Raw genomic sequence first — 24,403 nt, 5'->3', positions numbered from 1 at the left:
CCCTAACACTTCTCCCTGTATCTTCTATTCTTGCTGTTGGACATTTATTTTAGGTTTCTCCAGTCAACCAACATCCATCTCAGGCTTCTTTCCCAGCCATGACAGGGAGCAGAATAGAGCATGGTTCTCATGCTGACCAACACCCAAATGTCAAGCATTGACTGAACACTGTCTTTTCACGCTCAGAATTAGAGCAAGTGACAGCAAAATGTGCCACCTGTGCAAACAGCTTTATCAATGGTGACAACCCAGCAGAGGCTTTTACGGATGACTGACAACAGGAAGAACAAAGAAAGTGACATAGTGTAATCTCGATGCATGACAACAAAACAGCGATGAGTGACTTCTCACAGTAGTCTGTGGTGAGCAGCTCAAAAGGATAGAGGGTTGTAATGCTACTAACATACACACCAAAAAAAAAAGGAAAGAAATTATGTCATCATGTAAGATGAAAAAAAGGACAAACATTGAGCTATACACCCAGCAATAAAAATAAACAAATAAAGTAAAAGTAGATCAATGTAAACATTCCCTCCCTTAAAAGCACATTATTCAAAATCAGTTCACATTTAAAAGTCTTTTCATTCCTGGCTGTTTTATATAGCATCCTCTGTGCCTCATATCTCTGTCACACTGGTAGTAAATTCATAGTTAAAAAAAAACACTGAAGCTGGAGACTAGTCTGTTTACATTCGTACTGTCCAGCCTCTCCCTGACTGTGTTGCTACATGGGGTCAGGAAAGGGTGAGCTGGCCTTTATTTCATGTCGAGGACAGGACAGGATAAACCACTGAACATGGTGGTATGTGTTTCCCTTTCCTTCCTCGTATTAGCTACTTTCTCTGCGACAGTGATTAATGAACACTGTCGTACTATGTCTCATTCCACATCCAACCCCTGGCTCCCTCGACCAATGGAGAGCGTCACAAGCTTTCGTGGTCAGCAGAATCTATCTTCTGTGTGACCCGAAGGAGGCTGTTTTCTGTCCTTTGCTTTCTGGCTGTGTGTACATGGGAGGCAGCAGATGGAGGGTGGGCGGTCTGCTTTTGCTAACAGCCCTTTATTACTGGAGTAATGCATCGCCATTATGGGTGTTTAAGAGACAAGGCCCGGTGAACAGGGGGAAGGGGATGGAGAAGGAGAGATGGGAGAGGAAGAGAGGCCTAATTACAGTAATGAACTCATTTTCTGTCTCTGATGTTGGATAGTCTGTCTTTCATCTGGGTTCATCCAGAGAGAAGTGGCCCAGTGGTTCTTCCAGGTCTTAAAATAATCCTCTGACACTGTGGCCTGATTAAAGGCCCGGCAGATATTAATACGCTGTCAGAAAAGTGAACGTGTTCTGTCCACCATCCTGAGATTAATACTCCACTGTCACTGATAGGCCATGTCACCAGCGCAGGACGCACGCCATGATGTCAGCCAACTCTGAGAGACAGGCAGACTTCTCATTAGTCACTTCTACAACTCCTACACAACTGTCACTGTGAGAGGACGTCCCTCTGCACAAAGCTGTGGACCGTCTTTTTGTTGGGTTTGGGTGCAGCTCTCTTGCAGTTCTGCAAATGATCCAAATGCTCCTTAGATACGTGAACTGATAGTAGAAAAAAAAAATGCAAACAAAATTTATGGAAATTAAGTCATGATGCAAAACAGTTCTACAAAACAGCACAGCATACATTAACACTGAATCTTTATTTGATACTGGTTGCAAATACATTTTTTAAACAACATTATTAAGTCTAATCCACTCTGAGCTGATGGCACTTCAGGAAATTAGGCACATCCTCTATGCTCAGAAAGCAGGGGTATGTCATTAGCCCTTTAAAAATATTCCTATGAAGAACGCAAAATCCTTCACATGCCTGATTTGTTGGCAACAGGGCTCATTTCAGACAGCAGTGACTCTCTGAAAAGCCAAACATGTTACATAATGAGACATCTTAGATCTTTCAAAATATCTTGTGCTGCGTAAACCGGATGACCTGATGTCGCGCAGGTTCAGTAAATTGGATGTTAAAATCGCAGGAAGTCACCAAGAAGGCGCAGTTATTTGTGCAAAAATATCAAGACTTGCATGTGTGTGGTTAGCACAGGCACAATGTAGCTGTATGTTGCTGTCAGCGCACCCATAGTGCATGAATACAGAATAATGTAATGACAAAGCATTGTGTTGTGTGTTATTATATTATTCAGTACCACGGGGAAAGCTGATGAAAGAACTTGTTGTCGGTAAAATAAGGCACATGGTCTTCAGATGAGGCAATTACTTTTGAGCCATGCTTTTTCACATTCCTCTAAAATGTGGCATCCTCCACCTCAGGTCAGAGTAAAACATGTTTATTTAGCCCTAACCAAGCTGCTGGGCCACTCTGGGTCCTGGGGTGAACACAGACCTGTGATTATGTCCAATTATCTTTAATGAAGCCTTGTGTAATTGAGCCATATTAATACTCCTCTGTTCTCTGCAAGCAGGAAGTAGTAGCTGGCCTTGTCCCCGAGACGCCTCGACCTCCAGAGCTGAGGCCAAAACACGATGCAGTCATCCTCCCCTCCCAAAGCCAAATAAGGGTGCAATGTAGGTTAGAGGCCAAGATGATTACACCAATTTTCCAGCTCATGGACTTCATCATATAGTGAGTTGGGCAGCATTACTATGTGGATCAAATTTACAAGTCTTTGTCAGTGTATTCACAACTCCATTTATTTTAGTTCCTTGTTACCTGCCTTCTACAGTTTTTTTTTTTTTTGAGGCAGCCAGTCAGAAATTTTGGATGTGTCACACCATGTTTATCATTAACACACAGCAAGGAAAAAATCCAAGCGGAAAGCAAACTATCCTGAAGGCACGTTACTTATGCTTCGCTGCCCGCCATTTGATTCCTCAATAAACTTACAATCAAAACAATGAATCACATTCCATGTCACTCCACACTCAAATCCGATCAAATTTGCGCTGCCCACAGTGTTAGTGTTTCGCCCTCTGAGGAGTTGATTTAAAACAACGTGGGAGCTGTTTTCAATCCTCTATTGTGAGCAGCTGTTCCAACCTTGCAGTAGGAATGGGAGGGGTGTGTGCAATGGTTTTTGGGCAAGATGGATATTAAATTCATCACACTTGCAGCAAGAGAGGGAGGGGAATGTCTGAACCAGACACGAGTATCGCCAGTCTGATGAAAATCTGTGTTTCTGCTTCACCGGAGCGATTCTTTACCTTAACTGGGTTATTGCAAAGGAGAATGTGAGGTTAAGAAGAGGAGTGAAAGTGGTGGAGCATGAAGAAAAAAAACAAGAATGGGAGCTTTGCCAAACCTTGCTCAAAGAGATTCATGCAATTAAACCACAGAACCAATTAATTGGGCGATGTTATCCTTGAGAGTTCATTACTGGGGCCTGGGAAACCAGGCATACCATCCTCCCCAAGTGCCTCCGTAACCAGAAAGGACATTTGTAAAGGGGTGTTCGGACTGTGTGTGCGTGCGTATACCACTGCTCACAGCGACCGAGGCTATGAAAGTATGGACCAAAGAAAACCAAATGCACCATTCAACTTCTTCCTCTTTCATCTCCTGCTCCCACAATTCAACCTCACAACAGGGAGGAATCTCCCACCAGCTGACACTCAAATTAGCACTGATGCTAAAGCCCTGCCATTAATAGCCAAACCCACCCCTTCCTGTATGAAGTGATAACTCACTATTTCTGAGCCGGTAAGAACCCAATCATCTAACTCCACCCTCTCTTATTGTGCCCAGACCACCAACTGAACACCCCCATGTGCCAATACTGCCTGCAGGGAGTAATGCTGAGATTTTAATGGCCAGTGTGAATGGAGGGTTTCACCCTCAGTGGGAGGTAAGGAAACCAATGAAATGAGTTCCAACCAGCTGCATTATCGAGCCCGACATGTAGAAGCTAACAGCAAACCATATCCAGCCTAGTTATCCTTTAAAAATATTCACATGGATGAGAATTTAACATCCATAGATGCTTAATATTATTTAGGTTAAGTGGGTTTGCATAAGTTATAAGCTACAGAATTAAAAATAACACTTCACTCGTAATGGGCAGCAATGTGACAGCATCATCCATTAGAGAGGATATATGGATGTGACTGTCAGTAAGCAAACAGACACATTCACCCTCCATTTTCCCACTGGTCTCCCTGAATCCCACCCTCTTCTTTTCATGAATCACTTCCTGTCATTTTGAGCTCTGGCACACTCAATCTGAAATCAAATGTGGCTGTTGAATGTGGTTGGGTGTGAATTGAGGTCTGTCCATACAGAGTTGCAGAGATATAAGGCCAGAAATCCTGATGATGAAATTTGAAATGAGTAGATGCACCAGCTCCAGCTGCACTAATAGTTACAGGAAGGGGGGGGGGGGGGGGGGTGGGGGGGTAATGAGTTGTTCCCTAAACCGAGCAAGTAGACAGATACAAATGTGTGCCAGCTATTCTGATGATGTGCCAAAAGCAAGACACCCTTTTCATTAAAACCTTCTTCTATTTATCATGTTCAAAAATCAATTAATTATGTTTAACAAGCAACATGCAGTTCAGGTCAGTAACCTTGGTGTCGTTTCCTTAATTTCATTTGAAGTGTATTTCCAACGCTAACATTTGGCACATTCTGTATTTTGTATTTCTGCTGTGATTCAGGCCCAGGAAAGATGATTTCAGGTTTCTGTAAATGCTAAACTCCAGTGCATTACCAGTACTTCTTATCTAATCTGGGCAAGAAGAAGGTGATATGTACAGACACGCTCAAGCTGCCAAAAGAAAAAAAAAAAACAGTCTTGTTAGATCCTTATGTATTCCTGGAACAAATGTATTAATGTAATGAATTTCTATCAATGTTGCCTTGGAATTATTGATACTGGTGTCACATGGCATGACATGTGACTGATCACATGTCAGTTTTAAACAGCTAGGGCTGCTTTTCTATTTTTTAAAGTACACACTACTACTCATCTGCAATCTCATTTCTATTTGACGACCCGTGTGTGTGGTCTGTGTCCTGCCAAGCTAAAAAAGTCCCAATGAAAGCATGAGAGTGTCATGTCATCACCACTGACCATTCTGACATGATCCAACTTACCTGACAATGCCTGCAAACATACACAAACACACACTGTGAGGGGCTGAGCAGAGGTAGCATCTGCAGGAGCGAGAGACGATTAAAGGCTTTTTGTTTACATCTCGGTGCACAGACCTGAGTTGACCCAACAGCAGAAGAACAATCAGCAGAAGAGATAAAAAAGGAGGTCAGACAGGACAGAGTAAACATATACGCTCACTGTCTCATTCCCCCAGCGCTGGGCCTCACAATGCACTGTGGGAAATGCCCACATTCACTAATGCCCAGTCATTGCCCCAGGTGCACAGACTTACAGAGAACACAGCCTCGATCAAACGAGCACTGCAGCGTCTGCAGGAGTCTAACTTCGAGCAAGAGCGCTGCTTCAGAGGAGGCTCTGTGTGCTCTGTCTGCATTTTGATCTATAAAAAAACTCAGGTAAAAATCATTTCATTCACCTGTTTCTCTTCTGGATTGAGCAGACCAGACGGGGATCTCTGCAAAAAGGGAGTTGCTTCATACCAGAATAAGACTTCAATACATACGAAACACCCGAGCAAAGCCGAGCAGCTTTCCACAGATATAAGACAGACAACAGCTGGAATACAAGAGGCCACAGAGATATGTTATGATCTGCACCGTCTGATATTTGCTCCTGTGGCTACAAGATCACTACCCTCCAACAGTCATCTTACCACACCTCATCTGTCAACACTTAAGCTCTCACTCGTAAAATTAAACAATAGATAGCTGTTTGCTTTGCCATGGACTTTGTGTGTGGACTGGTGGTTATTTCCAGCCGTTGTCTTATCGTAGAGGCAGCTTACATGAACTCGAGTCTTGTTTCCCTACACCAGTGCACCCCTGAGCCTGCTCCGCTTCGTGCTAGCAGTAGCCCCATCTGGAATGTGCTGGCTGCAGCTGAGTCTAAAGCACAGGGGTCACCCGTGATCTGACTCCATTTCACTTGGTTCAGGGAGCAGTGCGTATTTACCCAACACAAACTGCAAAATGGTAAATTCTTTTCATTTCCTGCACAACATTCAAATCACATAATAGCGACCATATGCTTTGTTACAGACAAAGCAAAAAGGTCTGCCAGAAAAGAAACACCATAATTGTGGATGTAGCCAGTGAACTAGAAGAAGAAGGGGGAGTCAAGGTGAATCCAATTATGTGAATACTGATTCACTCAACATGACTGCACATATCTTTCATCCCTGTTTCTCTGGAAACATCAATTGAGTCTTTCAGGGTAATTGATTGTATTGCGAAGCACAACAGCATGACATAAAGCTCTGCAAGCTCTGTAAATGGTTCAAACAGTAGGGTTTTTGCACGCTATATGCTCATTGAATCACCACAACAGGTCTTCTTTAAGTGCGTTAAGACACCTGACTCTTACTAACTGGTTGCAACTAAGTGGATACTTCATTAATCAGTCATTTGTATTAGTAGTTCCAGTGAAAACATAAAAAACACTTTGTGCACCAAGCTGCACTTGGGCTGCAGCACTGGAACGGCCACCTTTACATGCCAAGATCAACATAACAGCAATTCATCAAGTGGAACCTTAACCACAGTCCCAACGCTGATGGGAGCTTCAAATAATCACACTGACAAGGTGTAGCAGCAGAGCTATGTGGTAAAATTACATTATGAAAAGAAAAGGGCCCCTGTTCTTAAGTTGGACTGAGCCTTATGTAAAACGGCTCAATAGTGGCAGTGCTGGCTGTAGGTAGAGCGGGAGAGAGGCAGACCTCCTCCTGGCTCCACTGAAAATGGGAGTCTCCTGCCCTGTTGCTCTGCCAGCTGGCTATCTGCCCAGCGCCTGCCAGGCAGCACACTGCCATTGTCCTTTAGTTGTTTCAGGGTGATCTGAGAATTAAAATAGACAGGACAACAGATTTTCTCTGTTTATTCACATGAGAACAAAGAACAAGCACCACAGTAAACACAGACCCACAATGCACCAAGTTAAAAGATTTAAGTGATGTTGTAAACTTGGCTCGGGATAAAGTAGAGAGTCCCCATTCAGATACATAATTAATGAACACTGACTTATATGACTAATGGAGGACCGTGTTATTAGCTATGTGACTCACTCGTGCAATCGTGAAGCACTTAGCAGAATGTCAGTTACCATTATGTAACGACCAGTATTAGTATCACACCCAAGATACGCATGCATCGTTTTAGATGTCACTCCCAGAGCCTATTCGGGTCTCGCAGACTCAAGCTCCTGTATGTTCCCAACAGAAGGAGACCGTGTTTGTTCTTGGCTGCTCCAGTGGAACCCCACAAACAGAGAGCACTGTGCTGTGGCCCATCTCCAAAAGGGACCATCTGTCCCCCCCAAAAAACTGGGCCTAGGCGTACCGGCCTTCACTGCAATGGGGAGACAGAAAGAGACGTGCAGGGTTGATGTGTCCCAGCAGGCCTCCAGAATAAACCACCACCTATTTCCATCAGCACACATCCCCCCTCTGCTGCTTCCCAGCAGCCTGCTGCTTTCCCAGCTAACTCCATACCAATGACAGCCTGTCAGCAGAGTGCACTCTCTCTCAGTGAGAGGAGAGAAAGCAAACAAGGAGAGGAGGAGAGAAATGGTGAGAAGAGCGCTCTCGCTCGCAAAAGGCAAGCTGTTAAAAGACTTGTGAGGAGTTCAGATCGAAAGCTCTGAGAACATCCACCATTCCTCTCCTCTGCCGAGGTCAGTCAGAGTCCAGATTGTCGCATTATCACTGAGTAACAGTGCGGCAGAGGAGGGAAGTAGGTAAGCTGTGTGACACTGTTAAGTCTGAGAACCAACATACAGATGCAAACACATTCACACAAATCATTCAGGGAGCAGGATTTATATGTGCCGACCAGCTGAGCCACTTCAGAACATGTCAGTGCCATGGACCATCTCTCCCTCCTCTTACTCACTTCAGCAGTACTCATTTTCTTTTCAAAGTTTGGTTTTCACACTTGGCATGGTGTTGCTGACAGAAATCTGGCGTAAGAGAGAGGATATGGACGTCTGGGCAGCAGCTGGAAGCTCCACAGCTGACACAGTATGAGGTTTAGTCACCCAGAGGATGCAAGGGGAAGATAACTACAAGGAGGACAGGAGCAAGCACAGATACACGGATGAATCACCCCTTTTTCACCTTGGAAGAACTTTTTGTGCTGCGTCTGCCAGAAACACACACTCACAAATTCCTCCTGCGATGCACACCGCAGACTAGACCACTCATATTGTCTTAAAGTCTTATTGTCTAGACAGCAATACATTCCTCACTTTATAGGAAACTCATCCTGTAAATAAATGCAAGTAAAACTGATGTCAATTTGCATTATTTAGCCTTCACACTTTTTCCTATCGGGGCCGTTACATGAAAAACCAACATTAGACATCGACAGTTGCCATGCTTACCTGATTAAGAGAGTCCTTTTTCATCAGAGCCATAAATTCAAAGAGCAGAGGACACAAAGCACTGTGAGCCACTGTGGTAATGAGCCCACTCTGGAGCTGCTTTCCAAGTGCATTAAATCCATCAACCACTTGTTGAGTACAAGCCACCCAAAAACACACAAGGGTGAGAGAAATCCGCCACACTTCACGGCAGAAAGCCTCTAAAATAAACAACGGCGCCACAACTCTTCCTTCTGCTCCTTTATCCAAGAACTAGTTTGAGGAGAAAATGGAGAAAGACGAAAAGAAAAGAAGGAGAGAGTAAAATAAGGACAAGTCTGGCAGCCATTGGGGAGTCAATTTAGTGAAATGCATACAGCTGCCCCTTAATGCACACAACCCTCTCCCTCCCCCTGTGACAAAGCCACCAACAGCTGAATGAGACTGCAACATTAGCATATGTAAGGAAAAGTAGGTGGCTGTGTTGGGTGGGGGGAGTGCGGGGGAGACTGCTGGGTGGTGGTGTTGGTGGTTGGGGGGAAGGGGGTGGACCATGACATTCAGAGCTTCTCTGGCTGACAGGAAAGACAAGAAAAAAAGAGGGGGAAAAGCTATTGTTCCTGGGAAAAGATGCCCAGGTCAAGCCTGTGACCTTCCCAGCTCCTTGCGATGGCTGACAGTTGGAGCGGCGGGAGATAGAGGAATCCACTTATCTGCTCCCTGTCCCATGAACTGCAGCCTGGTACAAAGGTCCGTCTGACAAACAGAGCAAGCAGCAACCATGACCACCTTAAACACACTGAGATAAGAGGAGAAGACCAGAGGACCAAAGAAGGGAATTGCCCTTCTTTCAAAACTGATAATCCTTCAATCCACATGCCATATGCTGAGCCTGCATATTTTCACCTTCAGCAGAGGCAGGGCGTCCCGTTCAGACCTGGCATTAACATGTGTCTGGGGGGATCTGATCACCAGTGGACAGCTCTAAGTACGTCAGTTCACACCTGGCATTAGAATGCATGTGTCTCGAGTAACTTGCTCTATATGCAAATAAACAAATATGTGCTGTTGTTTTGAGAGAGAGAGAGAGAGAGAGAGAGAGAGAGAGAGAGAGAGAGAGAGAGAGAGAGAGAGAGAGAGAGAGAGAGAGAGAGAGAGAGAGAGAGAGAGAGAGAGAGAGAGAGAGAGAGAGAGAGAGAGAGAGGAGGTGAGGGAATCATTGAACTGCATACAGCTCTACAACAAAATCAGTTTTATCTATTTGAAATAGTAAAATATTTCAGATTCATTATGAAACAGTGGTGAGTCTAATTAGACTGTCTGTAGAGTAGGTGGTCCTTCAGTGTGGCCCAGGACACCTCTGCATTCACACTGCAAAAAGAATGTAGCCACATGTGGCCCAGACCACCTCCGAGTGATCAGATGTGTGAACACAACCTGGGTGTGTTCAGCTGTCCACTTGTGATCGGATCACCTGAGATGGATGTTAATGCCAGGTCTGAACAGGGCCAGGAGCAACAGGTAGGAGGAAGGAAGGGAGAGGAGAGGCTGGAAAATGTATGAAAAGGATTTCATCTTTGCTGGCCACTACTCTCCAGTGTTTCAGTGCAAAAAAGCTGTGGGTTTAAGGGCCTCCATACACACAAGCCAAAGAAGGAACACCAACGCAGACTGACTGATGTCCTGCCTCACATCTTCTGATAAAGACTACAGCTGTCACCGAGGTGACCACTGACATTCATGTGCGTTCTGCACCTGCCTGGAGGGGAATAATAAGTCAGGTCTATTAAAAAAGTTGCAAACGGCTCTGTCGGCTGTGTTTGCACAAACATGGTCAGTAAGGGTCTTTTGCTTGTAGACGAAAAGAGGAAGCAGTGAACCCATTTGAATGTGTTGACAAGACAAAAGACAAATGAAGAAAGACATAGATTTTGTTTTTTTGCTGTGTTCTAGTTTTTTGGATTATATATACAGAGGCCTGATGTCCTCTTATGTAAGTACAGGGGCAGCTGGCTGTAAGCTGTAGTGTTTGCTGTGTTGAAATTCAACTTTGAACAGAAGACATGAGGCAGGGTCAGCCGTCATGACGTGTTTGATCAGTTGTTGTTTGCTGATACTAGTTGTTTGAGGTCAGTGTGTTGTGTCACAGCTCTAACATGGACTTAGTGAAGCAGACCAGTGACTGTGAGGGTTTATGGTTGAAATCTGTGAACTATGATGAAACATGGGTGTGGGGACCGATGAAAACCTTGTCATTAACCACTGAAGCACCTTTGAGTGAGGTACTTTTAACCCTCATAATAGCCAAAACTAGAAGACTGCAGTTATGCTGTGCAACTACCAGGTATAAATATGTGTAAGTATGTTATTTCTGAGGAAGTCAACCATCCTTGGCCACATAAAAGCTAAATAAAGAACACCTCTGTAAGGTAATTGAGTTTTGATGATACATTTCTCCTCTTGCGTAGTGCAACATAATTGAGTTTTGTGGTGCTTAATTGGAAAAACACTAAAACAGTGTCATTCTAACCACTTCCTGATGACTGCTTTGCTCTGTCTGTTTCTGGTTGGAGGTAGGAGCATGTTAATAGCAGGAAATGGCAGACTTTAATCAAGCTGAATGAATGGCAGCAAGTACAGGTCTTTGTGCCACATTCTGCTTTGATCCAGCCTCTGCTCACAGGTTCACAGCTTTGATTTGAGTTGAGGGGAAGGAAAGAGTTTTATTTGAAGAGTGGGAAGCCCCAGGAGGTAACACTTAGCAGTTTTTGTCACTGCATCCCAGCAAACAGACAAACTATTCATCAGCCTACACACATGTGCAGCAGGGCCTGTGGAGAAAAACACAATCCCACAAACACCGCTCATTTGCACATGGACGACCAGGTCTGATGGGTAATTTACATACCAAGGGTAGTCATTACACAAACGGATACACATATGGACGACTTACATTCACAAACACTGAGAAAACATCTCTCACAGCTCGCAGTTCAAATGCTGTGCAGAGGTTTGACTGATTTAAATAAATAAATTGAACCTTCGGTCACTTGACCAATAGTCTATCTAACTCAACATGATAAAAACAGGTGAAAATCTAACAAAATGAATTTAGCATATTTCTTGAGACACTTAAGGAGTAGTTTGTTTTACTTTCACAGTGACGACGGAACTATGTGACCAGACACAAAGTTCTTGTTAGGCTAATTAAGAGTTTCAAAGCTTCTGAAACTTCTAAACTTTTCCCAGAACCTTTAAAAAAATATCTACTTTGCCTTAGAGAAAGGTTAAGCTGTGGGTAGTGCAAATTAGCTGTGCAGTAGCTGTGTGCTGCATGCTTTAAAGGATAGTCAGATCTTTTGGGAAATATGCTTAGAAACATGAGTCAGACCAAAAGATTATTAAGAGTATTTTTCAGCGGAGTGCGGGAACATTAAAAAGAGACTCCAGGAAGTCACTACACAACTGGTGGTTTTTACACATTTTAACTGTTGGACAGAGCCAAGCCAACCTTTTCATCCTACCCCTAGTCTTTATGCTAAGCTAAACTAAGCTAACTGTCTCCTGGCTTCAATTCTGTCAAACTCATGTGAGAGTAGTATCGATCCTTTCACCAATCTCATGGCAACAAAGTGAAGAGGTGACTTTTCTATAATGTCAAACTATTCCTTTATGCATTAGCACTGAGAAAAATTGTCTACTGGAGACACCTGTAAGATTTTAAAGCCATTATTTTTTTACCATATTGGGTAAGATGACCTGACAACTAAACTCAGTATGGTAGTGTGAAGCCACTCAGCCTTGCTATATCATTACAGAACTAGCAAGTTAAAGCAGCATAATGTGGTGAAGAACAAAGGCCTTTTGTCTAATTGCTTCCTCCAGGGGACATTTAATAATCCAGACAAAATGAAAGGCACCTGTATCCGCTTAGATTGAGCCCTCTCTCATGAGGGTGTGACGATAGCCAGGCATGTGATACATTTGCTGTCCAGTATTTTTAGTCCTGCCGATAATGGCATGCTGCGGTAAGACAAGTTCCTCCTTAGTTGTGCAGAGTGGGAGAGGGGCTGTGTAGGGAAACGGCCTGTTCCTCCTGCAGAGAGGAACGGAGGAATAGCAGCTGGCAGGCAACAGGCAGACACAGCATCTCTGAATGTCACTCTCCCCTCTCCGCCCCCCTCCTCTCCCCTCTCTCCACCTTCTCTCCTCCTCTCAGTTTGTTCTGTATCTGTTGTCTGAATCCATCAGAGAGCACGAGGCTGCGCTGCCTCCACTCTCCTCCCATGCCACTCCATCTCCACAACAGAGGAGGAGGGTGAAAGAGAAGGGGGTAGTGGGCACATGAGGTGAGGGGGTGGAGAGCAAACAGTGGCTTCGCATCCCTCTAGGTTGTTGCTAGGCAACTTTTCCTGCACATGACAGCCTTGAGTGACAGCGGACCTTCCTTCAGAACAAAAGACAGAAAGTTGAGGGAGGGGAGCAGAGAGCAGCAGAGAGATAAGTGGTGATCGGGTGAAGACAGGGACAGACGTGTTGTTGCTGGGTTTCGAGCAAAACAAAGCGACACAATGAAAAAACTGGACAAAATCTATAAAAAAGGGTGAAGCAGATGATTTCAGAGCAGCCATCTCCAATCTCTACACCATGGGGTCACAGGATAAACATGAGATACATAACAGAAGCAGAAAACATGTTTAATTGTTGAACACTACAACATTGCCACCGGCACGTTGAGGATGCCTTCAGCAGTTAAGTGCTTATCCAAGTCTTGTTTATATTCTGCAGTTTTGCTCTTTCATTACCTATGAACATATGATTAGGATCTGTACAAATCTCCTGAGGCTGAGTACCAGCATTACCACCCCAACCTACAAACTATACTTTGGCAAAAGTTGGCAGACACCAACAGTTCCGGCTCAGCACATTTGTGCGTTGCACAGATGACGTTCTTCATCCATAGGGCACATAATAAGGGTTTTTGACGATTGCAGGGGCTAAAATTAGCACGTGAATAATAATCACTGGCCAGAGAGCTGCTTTTCATTGGAAGTTTGGCAGGGGAGAGTGCGCTGCATGCCAGATCAGGGGTGCTGCTCTGCGGATGTGTGCAGTGGCAGCAGGCAGTCAGGAAGCAAAGGAAAGTTGACACTGGAAACCATATTGTTAACAGCAGCATGGGCAAAGTTGCCAGTGCTTTTAGATGACCATGGAGGATGCCAGATGCCTGCACTACAGCTGGCTAGAGAACTGAAAAGCAACATTACAAACAGGCAGCGTAACAAGGGTTACATCCAGAAATGTACCAACCTGTTGACATGCTGCAAGCGTCTGCGATTAAAGTCTACTACATCCTCAAAGACTGGTAAAAAGAAACATAACAGAAGTTTTTTTTTGAAAGTGAAGTCTGTGGCTATGTGGAGCATATGTTCCAGTGCAGCAACTTCCTCCTGTAATTAATGAAGTTCTCCAAAGGGAACAGTTTGATTAAGTGAAAACTCTTCTTATTCTCCACAGGCCATGTTTGCAGAGCTCAGAGAGAAACGGCTCCAAAAGAATTCCTGAGAACTAGGCGACCCTGGTTTGTCATGCAGCTGGCATCTCTTTTATGGAGTCACTTTCAAAGCCTTTCCCCTACAAGTGGCATCAAAAACATCTGGTCCCAGGGCAGCCACCCACATGAGAGATTGCCCAGTCCTGGCAGGATGGCCTGCAGATGTAGGCAGCAACCAACATGCAAATGTAGATGTAAAACTCCAGACAGCCACAACGTGACAGTTAAGACAACAACATGCCAAAAGTCACAAAAGGGGGAAGAAGAGGAAAAGAAAGAAGAATAGAGAGTGGAAAGATAGAGAACGGAACCTGAATAGGAAGAGATGATAGGTTATAGTGAAACAGGAATACAATAACTAGTAATTCTGAGGCACTGTCTCCTGGCCATACGGAAGGATATGCAGTGCAGTAGCAGTAGCACAGCTATATTAAGGCTTCTGTGTCCAGAGTGTATGAGATGCCTAAAATGTGCACTCTGCTAGTGCTCAGAGCAGTGTAAAACACTGTGCATCATTAAGGGAAGTGTGCTTAAGTACTGTCCACAGCCCTGTAGAGAGACTGCTAGTGGGGGGAGAGTGGATAGAGGGAGGCAATGGGAAATGGTCTGAGTTATTTCCATTCCCTCAGCCCGTTTATGGAAACATTATGGGAGCAAGGTTCAGTTCTCACGGAGGAGGAAAAGATTCAGGAAGCAAGTGAGAGTGAGAGACAGGAGAAAGTGAAGGAGGGAGTGAAAGAGAAAAAGGAGGAGGGAGTGCAGAAATGCTGCTTTTAGCTGTTTTCTCTGGAAAAGACCTTGCTCTGTGTGTGTCCTTCATTGTCTGGTTCTCCCTCTGGCAAAGGCCACAAAAGCCTCCATTTATCTATCCTGAGCATCTAGGCTTATTGAGAAAGGGCCCTGAAAGGCGGGCAGCCATCACATGTGCCAGGGTGACATGGCTTTTCCCTTGTTAACACTTTAGTCTTGCACCCGGAGCGCACCCAACACAATCTCCACCACAGTGAGGGATTACTCCTGCCGACAAACGAGGGGAAAAGAGGTAGTACATCTGTTCTATATATTTGCATTTCTTTGGTTGAGATCACAATGCACCACTTGACTCGATGGAAAGCGAACATTCTCAGTCAGGCGTGAGAAACCCACCCCATCAATGAGGCCGTTTTCCACCCTTTGGTTTCTTTAACCAGGGCAACAGCACATCACAAGGAGCGGTTTGCACAAAACACAATCTGTCAACTCGGAGGCAGACGGGGCCGGTTTATTCATGATTTGCTCTCATCAGTTTCTATTTACTCAGTGTTCTTGGTAGTAGAAAGGCGCCCAAGTGCAATTTTAGGACATTGCAATGTGCGCTATTCAGCAATCTGCAGCTCTAATTGCAGAGTGAGAGGAATTTCTACATCTCTAGCATTGAGGCACAACAGCTGCAGCTGGCATGGCATGCAGTGGGTGTGTTTAAGGGAGGTGTGGTGGCTAAAAGGGTGTCAAAGACTAACCACCCACTGAGAGCAATCTGCACACGCGCACCTACGTAGAAACACACACAAATGCACGCAGTGTTACATGCACAGACGTCCACGTGTTCACAATCACACAGTTTGCTTTTGTCTACATGTACAGATTAATAACGCTAATGATATAGCAAAGCATCAGGGGAAATGCTGCACTCTGAAATTTGCTTCCCTCTGTACTGCCACTCATCAGCAAAGCCTTGATCTCACGGATTTAAAGAGGAGTCAGCTGCCGTAAACAAAAAACCTCACACACAGTGCATACACACATCCGATTCCTCCAGTCTGGTCATCATCATCATCATCATCATCATCATCATCATCCCCTGCTAAATATCTGTGCACACACCCGCACATACTGTATGTGATCCATAAAAAAAGTGTAGAGAGGAGGAAGAGACACGAATTCTAGTTTTGTCCTTCATATCGCTTTATTCTTGTTCCCACCTCGTCCCACTACCATCTTACCATCCCCCTTCCTGAGTGTAAAATGGGGAAATGTGTCCAGGGAGATGAGTGCGGATGAATTCATTCCTCCCACCAGGAGCCGAGTGCACTGATCTGATCTGACATGAGGGCCCCCAGTGATCAAGTGACCTTTGACCTTCAGAGCTGATCGAGGCCAACGATCTGATGAGGTGCTCTTATGAAGGGGGGAAAGGCGCATACAAAGAGCAGGGGGGCAGGATGAAGAGCAACCATCCCACCAGTCATGAGAAGTACAGTTGTACTGCATACTGCAGCATTTCCTCCAGAGAGATCTCACTGGCAAATACAAATGGAAGTCCTTTGGCATTAATATTTATGCAATTCAGAATGACATTAAAAGAGCTGGAGTTAGATTCTTTAATGTACGTCCACCTCACTCAAGCAGAGATCAGGCACAAGATGAAAAATGTGCACAGGAAGGTGTCTGTCCTTAATCACAGAGCTGGCCAGACTTTACAACGGCATCCCAAATAAGCTCAGATTTCCTTATTCCTCTCTTCCTTATCTCTAAACTGCAGCAGGCTCTGAAGAATGTCACCAAGATGGCAGCACTCGGAGAGAACACCAGGCGCTGGCAGCTGTACAACACACACTCAGGGTCAACCAAGCAACAGAATCAAGAGGAAAGTCTTGCTTTCATTTAGATAGACTGCATGCGTAGTGGTATATCCAGCAGGGTCAGATAAGATGGACAACTCCCACAGGCTGTTGCTATAAATAAGACATTAGTCAACCTGCCTGGTTAATAGGAGAGACAGAGTTGTTTAGTACTATGCACCTGACCTTGAAGTAAGCACTTCAGAAATATGACATATTTGAATTGTCAGGATTGCTATCGGCCCCAAGAAAGCAGTAAAATCATTCAATACTGGATCAATAACAACCACAGTCTTCCAGTATGGGACTCCCTGGAGCAAAATCCTATCAAGCAGAGACTCAAGGTTAGGGGTGTGTCTTTTTACAGTGTCTATGGCAAGAAAACACTCATAAACCCATCACATTATACACTGTAACCCTAGCCATGGTCATGCTGTTGGTTCTGCAGTGCAACAACAAAAGCACAGAGGGGACCAAGCAATGGGGAAGCAGCAATCCATGAAGTCAACAAACAGGGGAACTGGCTCTGTTTTGAGTCTGGGGAAAATGCAAGAAGTCTCCTAAGGGATCCCAGACTTGGACCACCTTTCAGTGAAAATTAAACAAAATGACAGGAAGCAATTAACTGACACTCGTTTCTCTCTTTGCCCACCCCGAGAAAATGTCAAATGTCAACACCTGAGAGAATGGATCTCCATGTGTGACCTGATGAGAATAAGTGTGTTTATATGCATTTAACTAACCTGATTATTATTGGTTTTCTTCAGTAACCTTGTTTAGAGTCATTTAATGAGAAACTGTTTCCTCGGTCAGGGAGGGGACCGGGAGAAATCTGGTTAGCAAGGAGAAACTTGAATTCTTGGCATGTGTCAACTTAACCATTGTAGTTTTACATAGTGAACGACAAAGACCTGAGTCAGCAGAGTATCACTGGAGGAAAGGGCAAATCTATTAAAGTAAATATATATAACAAAGTAAATGCATCAACAAGCTGGAGGCTTATTTTGACCTCTGACCTTTGGTGTTTGTCTTCTCCACCTAAACACAGATTATCTTGAGATGAATGAGAACAGTGTAATTATACAGCTGCTTCTGTGGTCAGATACACAGCACCTGGCTGTGTATTCATTGTGTTTAGCTCAGAGCTGAACTGTATGTGGCTCTACAGTCCTGTTTACATTTCAGAGAGGTTCCACGGGCTTCCAGTAAACATAGCCTGGGGAAGGGAAGCAATGAATGAACACACAGTTAGGCATTGTAAGAATTACTTATACATACATTTCTTGTTAGGATCCGAACATAGTGTCTGGGCCAATGTTTGTCTGAATGTGTTATATAATCTCCTTTTCTTTTGTTCCTTCCTCTTTTAAGGCAGTAAACCCATACAAAGTATAGCATTCAGTATCAAATGTGTTTCCCCTCTGGCTCTGGATCCCACAGCATCCTAACCCCTATGGCTAACCTCCAAACATCCACAGCAGCTTCCTATACACTTCAGCGGAGAGGGGGAGGAGGAGGGGAGCACTTGATCTCCCCCACATTTACAGAGAGAGCGATTACAGAAGCAAGAGAAAAGAAAAAATATATATATTAAAAAAAATCAGGCCACTGTCACTCCAGATCATTATCCTCCGTCAACGGCCTTTACAAATTGCATAAAAGGAAGGCCAGTCAAACTGATGTAGCAAAGAAAGAGGAAAAAAAAAAAAAACAAGTGAGATGGAATATACGACTCTAGCTTTGAATTAGCTCTGCTTGGCTGGACCGGTGCTCCTTGCACACATCATACCGCTGCTGCAGCAGCCATGGGTACAAGGAAAGGCCAGGCCAACTGCAAGCCATGCACAGTTCAGCTGCTTTAGCCTTCCCTTCCACTCTGTGTAAAAGGGTTTCCCACACACACCAGTAACTCCAGTATCTCAAGCTTGTCTAAAATAGCCACAGACTACCACATCTTTGCAAACAGCAAGCTACAAGAATAGGCCAAAGGCAACATGATGTACAGACATTTTTGTGCTTCAGTAAGTGGATACAAAGGCTACATAGTAATGTCCTGGTTTAATGGTGTGCATAATTCAAAAGTACAATCTGAACTGAACGACAAGACACAAAATATTTATATTTCAAGGACACTGACGGGGGTATAAAGTTTAGTTTGACCAAATGAAGCTCTAGAAAATGAAAAAAAGCTTTTCAGCAGAATGTTACAGTGCCTCCGGTTTCTTCCAGCCAACACTGACATTTTGCTGCTGCTGTCAAATGAAAATAATAACACAAAAAGAATAATATATTGCATCACACCAGTTTGAAAAACACACTGAAAATGAAACTGCACATGACCAAAGTTGTGTTATACTTCTGGGGTTCCTTGGACAAACCACATTTATTCAATAAATAAACTCATTATCATCATCTGATTTATGGACCAGTGGAAACAGAAACAAAAAAAACATCCTCCTCCCGATACGTTTCATCAGCACTTTCAAAAAAAACAATGACAAACTACAGACCATGACAAGGCTTTCCAATTTGTCTCGTTTTAGTGAGCTGGCAACATGGAAGGAACCAACAAAAAAAAAAATACAGACAGTTTCTCACAATTGATAAAGGACTGTTTAGGAGAAATTTCCTTCCTGTAAAAAGGCTGATACCCAGAAAACACGTACATTCCCATCAGAACCGCACACAAAGCAGAACAGGACAACTCACAAAAATACCGAGTAGCCTCTAAAAAATAGAATAATAAAATATCTCTTAGACTTTTCTTTTATTCTAAGATCCTCGAGGAAATACTGCTTAAAGAAGCTGTGTAACAGTGTACAGCGAAATACAAACTGAGGCAACCCTACTGTTCATGTAGGTTAAATTGTATTTCAACAGAACCCCATGCTCAACAGCAGTGTGGATTGGGAGCACTGCAGTGCACTGGTGAGGTTAAGTGAAGGATACCGACTCCAGCAGCAATGCCCCAGTGACTCTCTCACACACACGCAAACACACTAAAGCTGAACACTTTATAGCACATCTGTCACGGCTCTGCTCCATTTGACTTGTTAATTACAATGAACCTCTATCAGAAACAAGTCAGCGTACTTTTATGCTTTAAAACAACTCATCCGATGGCTATTTGCTCCTTGGCTTACCCGAGGTTGATTTGCCAGTCAAGGGTGCAGATGTTTGCACGGGGGCTTTCGTGCAGCATTGGCCTAGATTCTATGCCACAGGTCCAGTTTACTGCACCTTTAAGGACCTAAATATGGCTAATATTACATAAACAAATACTATGAAATAATCATGTTAACATGTACAAAAAATACAAAAATGAAAATAATTCCACACACCCTGTCCCACAGTCAATCTCAACTCACTGATTATCAATTACTTCATCATTCTTATTGGCTAAGGTGGTTGTTTGAGGGGGGACAAGGTGGGAACTTGTAGAGAATTTATGCACGTGTATTTATTTGACACCTCTTTGTGTAGCTAATAAATGCTATCTTAGAGTTCCATACCTGTCAACTGTACTGAAGTGGAATTCAATGAATGAACGGACAAAGACACAGACAGAGAAAGTCCACAGAGGCCATAATGGTATGCAGTATGAACTCTGGATGTATCACCCACACCCAGTCCTGTCTGCCAATTCAGACAGGCCCTTTCTTTTTCGCTACAGTAGGAAAGAGGTATGCACACCAACACTAAACCAAATCCCTTCTTATCTCCCATTGGAGGCTGGCTGTGACCACAGAGGTCAGTGGTCCCGATTGTCTGGGCCCACTGAGGGGAACACAGACCGAGTTAACCCCATGGGTCACGACTGGTCCTTGGACCCAGTGGCCATCGGGTTAATGACTGGCCAGCGCTCATTCTCTCCATTGTGACCCAGTGACAGACATGTAGACAAAACATGTAGGGAGAGTCAGCAACTTTCAATGGCCTTTTCCCCCAACATTCCTGATACTAATGAGTCCCCAAGGGAACAGGAGGTGCAGACATAATTCATCTTGGCAAGACACATTTTCCTATATGCTTGACTAGTGCAAATCCATAATGCATGAAAATGATGTTTCTTGGAATGACATGAAATGATTGGCTTGGTGAAACAGAGTGATGCTCCCCTGCTCACAGCTCTGAGAAGGTGGATTTGCACTGCTGGGTATATGGAGTAAGAAAGGCCTAAATAAATGCATTGTATATCAGGAAGGCTAAAAGGTTTAGTGCAAAGCTAGAAGGCTGTAGTTTGCCTTCATTTTGCTTTATGATTAAGCTGTGTGTATAAATGCCCCATCATTTGAACCCACTGTGCTGAGGTGAGCAAAGGCAACAAGAATCTTCATTTTCAGATCTTGAGAAATTACAATGATCCCCGTACTCCTTTATAAACGGAGATGACCCACGTCTCACTCCTGCGTCTGAAGATCAAAGAGATTATCTGGAGGATTAATGATTTTCTTTCAGATGGAAACATATCATACTGTAACATCTGTGTTGACTGTCAGGGATACATCTGTAAGCCACCACCGTACGATACAGATCATATGTAGCTCCATCTGTCAGTCATGTGTGTATGATGGAGCTTATAGTGCAGAATTCATGAGAGGTTTCAAAAGGTCATTTTTAGATAGTAAGGTCCAAGCTGGTCTAAACTGATCACATGGTGATGTTTTCATGACTGGTGACAGAATGGTGACATCTGATACACAAAAATATGACAATAGGTTGTTTATTCACCGTCTGCAATGCAACAAACGGTCTTTAAAACAGCTGCCATAAGTATCTAGGGAAGCATAGTGTATATCATCCACTGATACAGTTGAAGTGATCAGATGCCTAATCTTTTCCATTAATGGTCTAAGCAAAGCATGAACAGGCAAAGTCAGTCATCAGAGGGCTCAAACCTTTAACCTCCCCCCTGCCCCTGCACCCCACCTCCTCCCCCGTCCCTCAGAAGCTCGGTTGTGTGTCGACAGAGGTTGCCAGTGTCGTCACCAGCAATAGCGCAATCAGTATTTGAATTCTGTCATTATACCATCTGTTCCATCCAGCAGCTTCCCCCTCCAACCATGGCACTGCTTTTTCATTCAAATCTGCCTGGCACGACAGCAAACCACTGGATGAGTGGCAAGAGGATGGCGAGTTAAAGAGCTGCACAGATACAAGATATACAAAGGACAAGAGATGGGCTGGTGTAGCTGCTATTTTATCTATTATCTTAGATAACAGCATTTACTAACTGCCCCTTTCCCCCTTAAAAAATGTAAAGTGAAGAAAGGTAAAGAAATCTCTTAGCAAAATGCCTTGAAATGGCAGGTGTCATATCCGACCAAACACATCATCCAACAGCGTATAATCCACTGTATCTACTGTAAAGCTTAACCACATGAGCAAGATCAGATTAACCAACGATACATTAACTAGACACAAACAAATAAACAAACAAACCGGCATATGAGGACACCAATCCACATATGTCCTTAAGCAACACACCACAGGCCATAACATCTCATTTGTGCACATCACATAAAGAGTGGAAATATGGCGTTGGGAAGGGCTGCTGGCATCTTCCTGTGGTTCCCAGAGATGCACAATGACATACGCCAGCGCCTGAGCAAAGCTGTTAAACACGCCGTCTTGATGCCATTACACTGATTACAAATGAGAAGTCGTATAATGTGCACTTCAGAAAAAATTATGAATGACCCTGAAAGAACCCAACACGCTGACCTTGGAGCAGTGAGAGAGGCAAGATCCTGTGGTAGCCATGTTTCAACACCTTTCAGATGAAAGGTTTATTGTTACTTTTTATTCCAAACTGCTGAGAGGCGTTGCTGGTACTGATGAGGCAGATAGTTCAGGAGCTCTTACGTGATCATCAGTGATACAAATCTAACTAATACCCCAAATCAAAAGAGAGACTTATTTCCACTCTTTGTCTGTGCTGTACACAGTATGAACACTGCTCAGTAAACCACACACATCCACCACAAACAGATCCCCTGCGGAACAGGGAATCGATTCATAAAAAAAACATCGACCTAATGACGGCATCTGTGCTTTCCCCGACAGTGATGAGTGGGCTTAAATTCTTCCATAAATCCAGACTGCAATCAAAACAAAGGCTGGCAAAAAAGACGAAGAGAGAGTCTGGCTCTCACAACAGGAGCAGGCAGCATGTGATCCCCTGTCTGCTGGTTGGTTGGTTTTGAAGCAACAGGATTTGGCTGGAGAGGCCTATTGTGACTCCTGGCCAGCCAGCCAGCCAGTCAGTCAGCTGGTCAGCCAGCACAGACCAGACCAGGTTTCCTGATCCTCGTCACATGCGTGCAGTGTAGGATCTGTTGGAAAGGGGCGCCACATGCTTTGGCATTTTTCTATAGTACAATAAGGAGAAATGCATCACCCCTAATGAATGTATCCTGAATCTAATTCCTTTAACAGTTTTTTTTCCATCTGCTGTTCTCCAAATCATGACTAGCCCTCACACCAGTAGCAAAGCACCGTGGGAACAGAGACAAAGAAGGGGAAAGACCAGTAGACCAGTCAGTGCACAACAAGACTGAAATCAGCCACTACTGTTAAGTAATTTCCCAAACCTAAACAAAGCCCCCGAAAAGCTGTGTGTTAGTTCAATATCTTTACAGGCAATTTCTGTGTCCCGAACACAACATAACGGCTGTAACTCTAGTGGGGCGTCTCCAAGCCCACTAGCTCGGAAGACATCCTAAACAGCTCAGCAATGATAACAACTGGATATGGCCTCTGGCCATGTCACAGGAAGCCGTTTCTCCGCCAAACCTGACAGGTGCCTTATTGTTCAGCTGAGAACACATTGTGCACATAACTTTATTTTGAAAGACATATCTATCCGGCTCAATTACCCATTGTCTAGTTGGTCATGCAGAAGGTGCTTTTAGAAATAGATGAGAACATATTTCTTCTTCAGGGCCCTTTCTGCACTCGATTGATGGCAGAATGGAAGAGATCTCTATTCAAACTAAGATTGAATGATTTTCCTTGGCATTGTCATTAATATGGCTGCTGAATAGGTCTCCCTCCAGGATTGCACTGCTGACTGTGGGTGAGAAGGGGTACCTAGGCAGCCTCATTTTCATCTACATTAGGGAAGAGCTTGTCTTTAATTTATGTTTCATCCATCTGGAAAACACCTGCCTTCCCTTTTTACTGTAACAACAACATAGACTTTCCAACAAGCCAGGAAACACTCTAAATTTAAGATCATATAGGTTAAGTATTGTGTGCACCTACATAGTGACGAAAGGCATGAATTCAAACTCAGTTGGAAAACAGGTTAACAAATAGAAATATTTGCGTGAAGACAGAGAAAATGAGGAGATTAATTGGGTGGTTTTTCACTTTTGTGCACAATAATGGAAAATTCTTCACACATCACTACAGATGTCTTTATGCCTGTTCAGGAGAGTGGTCAGTTGAAAAATTGCCTCCATGATGTGCAGCCCTATGACAGCTGGAGTTAAGCCAAACATTTTTAGTGTTAAAGGAAAATATGTTAAATGTTATACCAGGCCATGAACATACTGGAGCCATCTTAAAACACTCCTGTGCCTACTTAGTTTAGCACAGCCCCACAGAAAACTAATCTTTCCCAGACATAAAACCAAGTGAAAAATAATGGTGTCTTATTGATTTTAACGCTGCAGGAGCAGGGAACTCTTTATGCCTGATCTGTTCAGATGGGAGGTGTGAAGGCAAAAGGATATAAATCCAGAGCACTGAAAATTAAGTGATG

The 24,403-nt window shown here is 43.9% G+C and overlaps 1 protein-coding gene across 8 annotated transcripts in view; it reads right to left on the bottom strand.

Moving 5' to 3' along the window:
- sipa1l2 (signal induced proliferation associated 1 like 2) overlaps positions 1-24,403 on the bottom strand; it is a 79,806-nt gene that overhangs the window by 53,887 nt on the left and 1,516 nt on the right. The gene's annotated exons all lie outside the window — the stretch shown is intronic.

The sequence above is a fragment of the Trachinotus anak genome, unplaced genomic scaffold, assembly GCF_046630095.1.
Source record: "Trachinotus anak isolate AG129_WGS33_773 ecotype Australia unplaced genomic scaffold, CSIRO_AGI_Tana_v1 ptg000007l, whole genome shotgun sequence".
Taxonomy (NCBI): Eukaryota; Metazoa; Chordata; class Actinopteri; order Carangiformes; family Carangidae; genus Trachinotus; species Trachinotus anak.
Note: the sequence above shows the minus strand (reverse complement) of the source record. Positions and strands in the feature narration are given on the sequence as shown.